This window comes from Lissotriton helveticus, chromosome 7, assembly GCF_964261635.1.
Source record: "Lissotriton helveticus chromosome 7, aLisHel1.1, whole genome shotgun sequence".
NCBI classification, from domain to species: Eukaryota; Metazoa; Chordata; class Amphibia; order Caudata; family Salamandridae; genus Lissotriton; species Lissotriton helveticus.
In genome coordinates this window covers 31,233,992-31,246,833 of record NC_136068.1, presented here as the reverse complement: position 1 = coordinate 31,246,833, position 12,842 = coordinate 31,233,992, and the positions used below count along the sequence as shown (strand labels likewise).

General features: G+C 40.0%; 1 long non-coding RNA gene across 1 annotated transcript in view; it reads right to left on the bottom strand.

Annotated features, from left to right (window-relative positions):
• Positions 1 to 12,248, bottom strand: part of LOC144766592 (uncharacterized) — a 164,653-nt gene extending 152,405 nt beyond the window's left edge. Inside the window, exon 1 of the long non-coding RNA XR_013597854.1 lies at positions 12,069 to 12,248. This is a non-coding gene — a long non-coding RNA (uncharacterized LOC144766592). The remainder of the gene's footprint in view (positions 1 to 12,068) is intronic.
• Between the last annotated feature and the right edge of the window lie 594 nt (positions 12,249 to 12,842).

Sequence of the window (12,842 nt, the reverse complement as noted above, 5' to 3'; positions counted from 1 at the left end):
TTAAAATCAATAATGATACAGCCGAACCATTTGCAGTTTGGGAGGGGTTTAAGGCAGCAGCTCGCGGTCAGATAATATATTTTACATCGGCCTTGGCTAAAGTGAGGAAACAAAAAATATCAATATTTCAAAAAACGGTGGATAAAGAATACGCCCTCCAGCTCCGTATAAAACCCAAATCAACTGGAACAAGCAAAGGCAGAGCTAAGAGATTTTTTTATTCTGGAAGAAATTAATAGCTCTAGAACCTTCCAGCAGAGGGTGTATGAGGATAGCCAGATGGTGGGCAAGCTCCTGGCTAGTTCTACGAAAAAGAGACAGGAGTCTGCCTCTATAGTTAAAATTAGGGATCCCACGAACGGCCAAGAATTAGTGAACAATGATCTGATGCAAAAGGCTTTTTTGGAGCATTTTGGTCGTATTTATACCACAGAATATTTGGTGAGGGAGGATCAAATAGTGGATTATTTTTTCAACATAGAAATCCCAAAGATCTCGGCTAATCGGGCTTCTGAACTTGGGCTTGAAATTAGTATAGGGGAAATAGTAGATTCTATAAAAGCCACAGCAGGGGCGAAGGCTTGCGGGCAGGACGGATTCCCAATTGAGTTTTTTAAAACCTTTATAAAGGAATTATCGACACCTCTCAAGAATGTATTCAATCATATTAAACAGGGTGGACTGGTACCTGCATCCTTTAAGGAAGCAACTATAGTATCATTTGTCAAAAAAGATAAAAATCCAGAAGATATCAACTCCTATCGGCCTATTAGCCTTTTAAATTCAGATTATAAGACCCTTATGAAAATCTGGGCTCGTCGTTTTGTTTATGCTGCACAAGAAGTTATACATTTTGACCAGTCTGGATTCATAGCTGGCCGTTCAATGGCCTCAAATACTGAATTTTTAATTCAGGCTCTGGATTTCTTCAACATTAATTCAACCCCTGCTTGCATCCTAATGGTCGATGCAGAAAAAACTTTCGACCTAGTAAACTGGTCAACCCTGTTTTATTCTCTGGGGCAGTTTGGGTTCCCAGAACAAGGGATTAAGATGCTCCAAAATATTTACCAGGATGCTTCAGCGAAGGTGATTATAAACTCAATCAATGCCGGTTCTATCAAAATCAATCGTGGTACCAGGCAGGGCTGCCTGTTATCTCCCCTACTTTTTACTTTTTTTATAGAACCCTTGGTGATCAAAATTAGAAACAATCCGTCCATTTCCCCCCTATCCATGGGATGGCGAGGCTCAAGCTTTTCGCCAACAATATTATTCTCTATTTAAAGCCGAATAAAGAGAATATAGATTGTATTTTGAGGGAATTCAAGGCCTATGAACAAATAGGAGGTTACAAAATAAATCCAAAGAAAACCGAAGTTCTTGCCTTAAATACTAAACTCAGCCTCTTTCCATCTTGTTTACGTGCTCAGGCTGCTAGCCGAGACCCGATAGGATATTTAGGCATATATGTGACCTGCGAATATAATCAGTTGTATTCTCTCAACTATGGAAGAATGATCAATAAAATTAAGAGTCTTTTTTCTCAATGGCTTTTGCTCCCCCTCACTCTAATTGGCAGGGTATCCTTGATTAAGATGTCGATCCTTCCCCTATTAGTATTCTTGTTTTGTAATGTTCCTATCAAATTGAATGGTATCTTTTTCAGGGACATGGAAACTATGATTAGAAGCTTTGTATGGGGTAGAAAAACACCTAGGGTGAAGCTGTCCGTAATTCAACTTCCAACTGAACAGGGAGGACTGGCTCTGCCACATGTTAAAACGTATTATGAAGCGGCTTTTATTGATATAGTGACAGGCCTGATAGGCGAAAAAAACATTCATGATTGCTTCTTCTTAGAAAAGATGTTAAAGGAGGCTAACTCTCAAGTCCAGGTATTTTTAAAAACTGCAAAGCTCCCAAAAAGGACACGATATAAGACTCTGAAAGATTGTTTATTCAGAGTACAGTCCTTTTTTAAAAAAAACCTCGGCTCCCCTGCCTCTAAGTTTTTGATTCTACGAGAGTGTACTTGCTTGGGCCTGCAAATCAGAAATAGCCATATAATAAATTGGGAGAATCTGGGATTTAGGAAGTTAAGGCATTTCATTGTTCAAAATAACATTATCACATGGCAAGACGTATTGGCTAGAGTATGTAATTCTGATAGACCTATGTTTTTTGAATATTTACAAATTGTTCATTTCTTAAGGAAAGACATAGGTGGTTTATTAGCTTTAACGAGCGAGATCGCAACACTTCTGTATGAGTCTAAAATCAGCAGGATAGGAAATTGGTACAAAAAGCTTCACTATGAGGGGCAAGCCGCTATGATAGATAGTCATCTAGCTAAAATAGTTAGCCTAACACAATGTAATTTTACACATAGAGACTGGGAAACTTTAAGTGTGTTGGGCTATAAATCTTTGCGTGCTGCCAATTTTAAGAGAATGGCTTTTTTGTCCCGCTGGCTGGCATATTGGACTCCGGAGGCACTCGGGAAAAGGTTCCCTGAGGTTGAAAATAAGTGCTTCAGATGCCAAGCTGAGAGCCAGGGTGGTTGGCTTCATATTGTTTTTACTTGTCCCCAGATTACATCTTTCTGGGAAGCCATTTTCGCAGACTTGGAGGTGGCTCTAGGTGGTAAAAAACTTTCGCCCACGCCAGAGTTGGCCCTATTTGGGATAAGTATTGACAGAGGGTTTCTTAAAAATACAGAGGAAACATTTCTTGTGTCATTGCTCGTTCCCTGATTCTCCAAAATTGGAAAACCAAGGAAGTTCCATCACATCTGAAATGGCTTAATAAAATGAGGAGATCAAGGCGTTTTGAAAAAGCTTATGCTAAGAGGGTGGGTGCAATCAGGAGATTTGAAAGTAACTGGAAATATCTGGAGACTCTCGAGGTTACGAGGGGGTTAAGCTAAATAAGCTAAACATCCCAGATTAATATTGGTATTAAGTTAAAAATATATTGTAGCAGTCCTAGTTCTCGACAGGTTCAATAGATAAGCTATTAAATGCACTTTCTTTGGCGTATTTTCCACTATTTGAAAATTTCAATGCACTGGCACTTTTTGTCTCCGTTTGGAGTATACTGTAATTGCATTTGCACTTTAGGTTTGAATTTGCGTATTTTGCACATTGCTTATAAATTGATAATGCTTTTTTATTCTGTAACTTGACTGCTTATGGACTGTATTTAGTTGAAGAGCTTCCTCTTGTCGTAGTTCTTAATATGAAGTTTTTTAAGGTTTTTTGTATTTTATCCATTTTGCTCAAAATTCCATTGTTTGTATTGTACCTTACCTGTGCTCTGCTCAATAAAAAATAAAAAAAATAAAAAAGAGAATTCCGGTGATTATTTCTCTTCCCTATTCGTGGTCACAAATATTCCTAGGATTGAAAACTCGGTTGACTCCCATCTCAGAGGGCTATCCCATTGTGGAGTGTAGGTTTTTCGGTACAGGGGGTATGCTAGAGATTTGTGCCAATTGATGCAAATCACTCAGTAGGACAAAAAATTCGCTAGATTTTGCTAAATTTCGTGATCCAGCGTTCTCTGGATCTGCCAGATAGAGCAGGATATAGTCTGCATAGAGAGAAATTACGACCTCCCAGTCTGGATTCCATTGCAACCCATGTAATACCCAAAAGGCCAGTGGCTCCAGCTGGGCAGTGAACAGCAGGGGGTCAATGGGCATCCCTGCCGGGTGCCTCTGGCTAGTCTGAACTTTGTGGAGATTGTGTCATTGACTTTAACCCTTGGCATCAGGTTGGTGTAGAGGAGTCTCACCTAGTACAAGTATCTGGTGTTGAATCCCATCCCATGTGTGACCACTCTAATGATTCAAATACCTTCTCGGCGTCCAGGGCGAACACAACTGCCAATGGCTATATAGTTTCTGCGTGCGAAGCAAGTTGCATCTGGTAGCTGTGTAGGACATAAAACCTGACTGATCCGGTCCCAACAGGGAATTAACCACCTGTATCAAGCGGTTGGCCAAGACGTTCACAAGAATCTTGGTTTCTACATATAGCAGTGACATCAGCCTGTAAAAGTGTCAATCCTCACTCGGTTTCCCAGGCTTGTGGTTCAAGACAATTGTGGCCTGTCTCAGGTCCTCTGGTAGAGGGCTTTCCCGCCTTGCCTTGTGAAAGAATGCACAGAGGGAACCCGTGATACCCACATCGCCGGACACACTCAGGACATGGGTGCCACAGCCATTGTGAGAATCACTGGGGGGCCCCTGCTGGGATAGTCCTATCAGATTGGGGCTCTGACCTTAGGAGAAATGCCCCAGTGGGGTTTGGCGCCATAGCTGAGGTTTGCGCGACTGGCTCCATTCGCAGCTGGCCATGTCCCCTCTATGTGGATATCTTCAAATGCAAAGAAGCTTTAATGTGGCTACATGACAACAGTGCAAATGCTTTGATGTCCTACTCACCTAGCAAGAAATAATAGACAAGTATTGGCATAGCCAATAGGTCTCGCATTTGGGACCTAATAAGTGTTTAGCCATGCAACAGTCGTTGTTGCTGCACCAAGGATATTCTGCTGCATAACTAAATACTTATAGGGTCCAAAAAGCGAGACCTATTGGCTATGCCAATGCTTGTTTTAATTGTGATGTACATGCTTGCAAAAAATAATGAATACACAATCTGGGCAATAGTTTGCCAAGGCTAGGCCTATTGATTTTGCCCGTGCTTATTTAATGTGGAATGCTTACAATTACTGATTAAATTCAATTTTGAGAGCAAACTCCTTGGTGTGCTTATTGAAATGTCATGCTGTTTTCCAACAAGATACGTGCAAGGATTTACTGCTAAATCCTGTGGGTTGACAGCATGAGGTGTGCAAACTACAAATGAGCAATTAGGGTGGAGGGAAATGGCGGCCAAAGTGAAATCCCAATTCGGTTCCAAGCAAAGGTTTGCACCAAACCAGAATGAGCTCTGTGTTTGTAACCAGGACACCAGTGCTGTAATTATGGAGAGTTTGAAGCTGAAAACCACCTTTATTTCCAGTCTTCCCAATGGGGATTGTTTTGTGCTGTTTTGTGTAATTGTCTTAAGATCCTAGGGGCACATATACAACCGTTTGTAGCTGTTGCAAATGGAAATGCGGCCCATTTGTGACCGCTAAAACAGCTTGTGCAATGTACCAACCCTATTGTGTGAGTTGGTAACCCATTACTGACACGCAAAATAGGCTTTGCGTGTTACTATAGAAAGGGGCGTGCCAAGGGCTTCCCTTCCTAATAGTGAGTAGCAAGGGCATGTACGATTGTTTTGCGACTTCAATGTGGTCGCACGATACTCGCAGTTCACCCACTAGTTCAAGAAGGTGGTAAGCCAGTCTCACATGGGAAAGGGTCCTCTGGAGACCCATTCCCTTTTGTGACTGGCAGCAGAAACAGGAGCCACTGTCTACCCTTCAAAAATGAACCAGAAACGTTTCATTTATCTTTTTGAAACGCATCCCGTTTTCCTTTAAAAAAAAGTTGCTTTATTTAAAAGCAATCCAAGACATGGTGATCTGCTGTGCCCAGCAGGCCACCGTCCCTTTGTTATTGCCCATTCCCAGTGGGTCACAAATTGTGACCTGCCTCATGAATATTGATGAGATAGGTCATTTGCAACCCCATTGGTTATCACTAATATGTCGGAGACACATTCGTTGATTTCATTTAATGACTTGCAAGTTGCGAGTTGCTAAATATTGCAATTTGCGAGTCGCAAAATGAAATGGTTGTACATGTGGCCCTTAGTATTATTTACTTAGTGTGTTGTCATTTTTGTGAAGTGATTCTTTTGGCCACCACAGTATACATTAAAACACCTCTGCCTTGTCTACTTGTAGGTTCTCCAAACATAAAATGGCCTCATCAGTGGTTCTTGTTTTTCCTCTATTAGTCCTTCTGAAGTAGAGGTTCTAGGTGGGCTTTAAACCCCCTTTAACTGTTGGTCGAAGAGTGATGTCTATACATTTGGCTTTAGTTGAATGTTTAAAGAAGTTAAAGCTTGGGATGGACCACTGTCCTTGTGGATAAAAAGGGCAAGGGCCATTCAGTCTTTGCTTTAGCATCCACAGTTCCTTTTGGATTTAGGAAACAAACATAATTATTTCTATTTCCGTACCACAAGAAACCCTATGTATGTTGGGGCTTTATCTTCAAAGCAGGTTGTTTGAACAATATTGTTAAATCTGATTTTTGTTTTCATAGTCTCATGGATTTGCAATGAGGGGGGGAATAAAAATAAAATGCCCAAAGACTTGCTGTGGCAAGATGTTTCTGTGTCTGAAAGGGCTTTATGGTCACAGGTTCATCTTTGTTAATTTACATTTAAGAAGGGCATCGTCTTCCAATGAGATGTTTAAATTAAAAACATTGTATATAACTACTGGAACAGTAAGGCTCCCACCAAGCAGACGGGTGTCTTTAGACCAGCTACAGAATCCATTTTGTTTCTTAAGCTTTAAGCACTTCACACCAAAATGAAATGATTCTTATTGGTCCAAAGAAGAGGCTTTCCTGGATTTGACATACTGTGATCTGACGACCTAATACAACTCCGCATGGACAACTAAAAAAATAAGCTTTGGCAAAGGGTATTGGTCTTACCTTTTAGCTTTGCCAGTGCAAAATGAGTAGCTTTGCCATTAATACATGCTGATGCTACTCAGAAAAGACAAAAAAAGAGGGGGGTTGTCAATGCTGTGCAGCGCAACAAGAGTAATGATGAATACATGTCTTGTGAATGGCGACGCATGTCTATCATAAATACTTGGAGAAGATACTGCTTTGTTAGTACAAATCACAAAGCTCTGGAATTCACTACCAGCCAACACTAGAAGCATCCAGCAGCCTATACACTTCAGAAGGGTGAACACCCTAAATATCGATTCCAAAATATAGACTGCCCAAAATATTGAATCAAAAATATAGACAACCCTAAATATCGAAATACTAAAATAAAGACAGCCCAGAATATCTAATTTAGGGTATGAAATATCAAATTCCATAATATCTCATTTCTCATAATATCGATTTCCATAATATCGAAGTTTTTTTGTGTTATGTATGGTAGTATATGTATTAAAATTATATATGTTTAATTTTTTTAAATAAATGAATGTTATGTAATTTAATTTTTGCGTAATTTAATTCCGTAGCGGGTTGTGGGTTTATAGGGGAATAGGGTGGGAAGTAATTCAATTATAGTACATTAAATATAAATTTTTATTTATATGTATTGATAATTAATTAATAATTGTTTTAATTGGTAATTAATTTTTAGTAATTGGTAATCAATGTGTATTAATTGTTAATTGATAGTTATGTTAATTGTATTTGTTTGGAGCGGGTTGTGGGTTTATAGGGAAATAGGGTGGGAAGTGATTTAATTGTAATAAAATTACAAATTATTTTTATTTATATGTATTGATAATTGATTGACAATTATTAATTGGTAAATAATTTTTAATAATTAGTCATACATTTTTATTGGCAATTAACGTTTTTAATTATTTTTTATTATTTGATAATTATGTTTAATTATTTTTTATTGGTATTGATAATTAATGTAATTTCATTTTAATATTAAATCATTACTTACCCTACTGTTGCACTCTCTGGAGTGGGAATAGTAATTTTTACCCCTACGCTATCCAACGCTTTCCCTACTGCTGCACTCACTGGAGTGGGATAAGTAACTTTTACCCCTACGCTATCCAACGCTTTCCCTACTGTTGCACTCTCTGGAGTGGGAATAGTAATTTTTACCCCCCCTGCTATCCAACGTTTTCCCTATTGTTGCACTCACTGGAGTGGGAATAGTAATTTTTACCCCTCCGCTATCCAACGCTTTCCCTACTATTGCACTTACTGGAGTGGGAATAGTAATTTTTACCCACTCGCTATCCAACAAATTCTATACTTTTTTTTTACATTATATTTATTATTTTTATATTTTAAGATTTCTTACATTATTTTAAGTATGTTTTATTTAAATGTTTTTAGTATTTAATTAATTTTATATTATTTTTAATATATTTAAAAAATTCGATATTTTAGTTAACTATATTTTTTAAAATCTATATTTTGGATTCGATATTTTAGTACTTACCTGTTTGTAGATAGGGATTCTATATTTTGTCCTTCGATATTTTGGAGTCGATATTTTGGGCATTCTATATTATGTCCTTCGATATTAAGTCACTGAACCGTTCCGAAGACAGCTGAAAAACATGACTATTTCATAGATAACTGCACCACCCATAACCCAGCAACAGAGAACAGAAACCGATCAATCCCTCAAACGCAATCCTCCACTTATAACCCAGGCATCGCAAATACCTCAAACAGCACACTGCTTTCGATATGCAGGCAACCTATGTTCTTCCTCATATAACAGTTATGGCCCACTATTGCAGTCAGCGATAATTTGTAAATTATGCCACTTAAATTCACATATTACATATCTGCTATGAAGGTTGTCCATCACCCAGCACTGTACAGCCATCACCAGTGGAACAGACATGGAATAACGCAACAGATTTATTACACATTGCTGGACAATTTGAAGGAATTTAATCTAGTGCATTCTCTGCAGTACTCAAATATCTATACAATCTGACCCCTTCTATACATCTCACAAAGACACTCAACTATGGGATGATAATAAAAATTCCCATCCCAACAGATCTCTCCTTTTCTCCATCTCTCTGACCATGCCATTTCAAACTCTAAGCATACACACAGTCTCAGATCAGACAACCCAGTTTAGTGACCAGTTAAGCAGATTATGTCATGAAATACCATAACTGGACCTGCAGAGCTGTTCAAAGCTGCCAGCAAACTGTGTGTCTGCCTCTTACACTTCTTCATCCAAAGCTCTGCTATGCACTGTGTCACAAAACATGATGATCGCACCTCAGTGGTCATCACACACAACATGAAAACACTTCCCACAAAGGATCAGAACAACCTTCCAACCAAGCACCCTACACGGTGTAGCATGCTACTTATGTAAACATGCAATGAGCGTCCCACATGGGGGTAGTAAGCGCTATATAAATGATGCAATACAATAGAATGCAGTATGGTTTAGTGAATAAATTGCCTACTTCTATTATTTGGATCTGTATTCTTATCTGGCTTTAGCACTTGGTCAAACCTGCCAGGATTTATCTGAGGAAAAGTTACAAAAAAGTTAAAATCATTGAATGTCAATGCATGAAAACCAATCCTGGATGTCATGCCTCATTTTGAAACTAAAAACTTAAAGTAGGAGGGATTTACCCGGTGTACAATATATCTCACAGTGGGGGATAGTATTTACCATGTGTTATAAATATCCCACCCTATGTCGCTCAGTTTCAAATAAGGACCCCTAAGGAAATTTGCTGTTCTTTTTATGGGTGTGCACACAATTGTGTCCATGGGATGGAAATACGTTAGAATGTTGTTTATGATCCTGTTTGGTTTTGAGTAACATCTCCTTCACATAACCAAGATATGTGATGACTTATATTGCTCCACTAGGCAAGCAGACATAATTGGACTGTAGCCATGAAACTACCCGCCAAGTGTACAGAAGTCCTGGGTGGGTGTGTGGTGTGTGTGTGTGTGTGTGTGTGTGTAGGAGATTAATAATGTGACACCATTGTAAAGTATCTCTCTATCGATTTTTAATTATGGATCTTTCAATGTGTGTCATGGTTTTACTCTTTGCCTTCATTTAATTTATTTACTTTGACACTTTGGGTGCATTTGTTCTACATAGATACTGGATGGGAAGTCACAACTGGAGACGTGTATTTGGTCCTGACATAAATGCATATTAAAAAAGAAGAACATAAGATCCTGAGGACACTAGACTGCCCCTGGGGACACTAGTTCCTGCTGTGAAAGGAAGCGGTAGTGAAGGCATAGAGAGTAGTTAGAGATATAGAGCAGCAGAGGGGTGGTGTGGGTGGAGACATGCACCCACAGAAGTGGAAGAGCATGTAAGAGCTTGTCTGCCAGATCCCATGATTTGCATTAGCATAGTAAACCTTGCTCTGGGTGGATGTGTAGAAACGAAGGAAGGACTTCAGGGCATGCCCCCTGTATCCGAACCGCTTTCAGAGTTTTCACTAAAACTTTCCTTCGATTTCGGGTGAGTTCTGTGTTCACAAAAGATGGGTCTCGCTGCAAGAAAAACCAATTTCTTGCAGAATTCTAGTAGAACCTGTGTAAATATTGAAAAAGATGAAGTCAATGGGAATAATAATGCATTGACGGAAGAAACAAAATAGAATCTTTATTGGCGATTTTGCCCCTTGTGAACGCCACGTCAGCCCTGGAGTGAAAGATATACTGAGACATTGATGAATCACGCACCAGGAATGAAGTATTCTGGGATTTGAAGTTCATGAACAATATTGTGATGACACAACAATATTAAAATCACTTTGAACCGACGGATTAACTTTATTGAATTTGTTACGGAATCACTGAAACCTTTAACCAGGACTATCCCAGTGCCCGGGAGACATACCCCATGGATGTGGGATGCAGTTGGAGTGATATCTGTTCCTAATCCTGTCCTTGCAACTTTCTGTGAGTGGCTCTGTTCTTTAACCTGTCCTTTCAACTGTCTGAGAGTGGATCTGTTCGTTATCATTTCTTTCAGCTGTCTTAGAGTGGCTCTATTCTTTAACTCACCCTTCCAGCTTTCTGAGAGTGTCTCTGTTTCTTATCCTGTCCTTTCAGGTGTCTGAGAGTGCCTCTGTTACCTATTCTGTCCTTCAGGCTCTCTGAGAGTGACCCTGTTACCTATCCTGTCCTTTCAGTTGTCTGAGAGTGGCTCTGTTCTTTATCCTGTCTGTCAAATGTCTGAGAGTGACTCTGTTACCTATCCTGTCCTTTCAGTTGTCTGAGAGTGGCTCTGTTCTTTATCCTGTCCTTGCAACTTTCTGTGAGTGCCTCTGTTCTTTAACCTGTCCTTTCAACTGTCTGAGAGTGGATCTGTTCGTTATCATTTCTTTCAGCTGTCTTAGAGTGGCTCTGTTCTTTAACTCACCCTTCCAGCTTTCTGAGAGTGTCTCTGTTTCTTATCCTGTCCTTTCAGGTGTCTGAGAGTGACCCTGTTACCTATCCTGTCCTTTCAGTTGTCTGAGAGTGGCTCTGTTCTTTATCCTGTCCTTTCAGCTGTCTGAGAGTGGATCTGTTCTTGATCCTGTCCTTTCAGCTGTCTGAGAGTGGATCTGTTCCTTATCCTGTCTTTCAGCTGTCTCAGAGTGCCTCTGTTACCTATTCTGTCCTTTCAGTTGTCTGAGAGTGGCTCTGTTCTTTATCCTGTCATTTCAGCTGCCTGAGAGTGGCTCTGTTCCTTATCCTGTCCTTTCTGCTGTCTGAGAGTGACTCTGTTACCTATCCCTTCATTTCAGCCGTCCGGGAGTGGCTCTGTTCTTTATCCTGTCCTTTCAGCTGTCTTAGAGTGGATCTGTTCTTGATCCTGTCCTTTCAGCTGTCTGAGAGTGGATCTGTTCCTTATCCTGTCTTTCAGCTGTCTCAGAGTGCCTCTGTTACCTATTCTGTCCTTTCAGCTGTTTTAGAGTGTCTCTGTTCTTTATCCTGTCATTTCAGCTGCCTGAGAGTGGCTCTGTTCCTTATCCTGTCCTTTCTGCTGTCTGAGAGTGACTCTGTTACCTATCCCTTCATTTCAGCTGTCCGGGAGTGGCTCTGTTCTTTATCCTGTCCTTTCCGTTGTCTGAGAGTGACTCTGTTCTTTATCCTGTTTTTTCAGCTGTCTGTGAGTGGCTCTGTTCTTTATCCTGTCCTTTCAGCTGTCTGAGAGTGGATCTGTTCTTTATCCTGTCCTTTCAGCTGTCTGAGAGTGATTCTGTTCCTTGTCTTGCCCTTTCAGCTGTCTGAGAGTGACTCTTTTACCTATCCTGTCTTTTCAGCTGTCTGAGAGTGATTCTGTTACCTGTCCTATCCTTTCAGCTGTCTGAGAGGGACTCTGTTACTTATCCTGTCCTTTCAGCTGTCTGAGAGTGGCTCTGTCACTCACCAGGTCACACTTCCCTCCTCCAAGCTGAGAGTGTCTCTGTCGCGGATGAAGATGTCTTTCTCTGCTCAGAATCCACCGACTCTGCTTTGAATCCTCTCCAGGGGGATTTTTCCGATTATTCAGGTGGAAAGAGCTGGGATCGGGATACTCCCTCCCTGGCACCGGCCTGTCACTTTTGAATAAAACTCTGTCCATCTATGAGACTTAACTTCCTGGTACTCTGGCCAATACCGCAGCAGGCGGTAACAGGGATGGGGGGATGGTGACAAAGAAATGACAAATTTGACCCAAGCTCGCAGCAAGAGAAGAGCAATGTCCAGTCATTGAACCAGGTAAAACAAACAAACGCAGACTCAAAGGCTTTCCACATATGAATCGGTGTTGCATGTGCATGCCATCTGATAAAACAAGCACTGGCAAAGCCAAGAGGTTTGGCCTTGGCCAGTCTGCCTTTTGTTTTATTCTGATACAATAGTCTTTAAAAGTGTACAAGTAATGAAAATAATATGCAGTTGTAAAACATAAAAAAAATAAACACATATTGGTAAAGCAATATATCTGGCCTAATTTAGGTTAATAGGTTCTTCCATAAGAAGAAATGTACGTTGGCAAGAATATATACATATATGTATATATTCACTAAAAACACAAAGTGAGAATACGGTTATGTGAATCTGTTAATTTAAATATACCACCTAAAACAGAAAAAAACCACTGACATTCAACAGTTATAATTACTCGAGCTAAATATAACTTGCACTTTGCATTGCACTG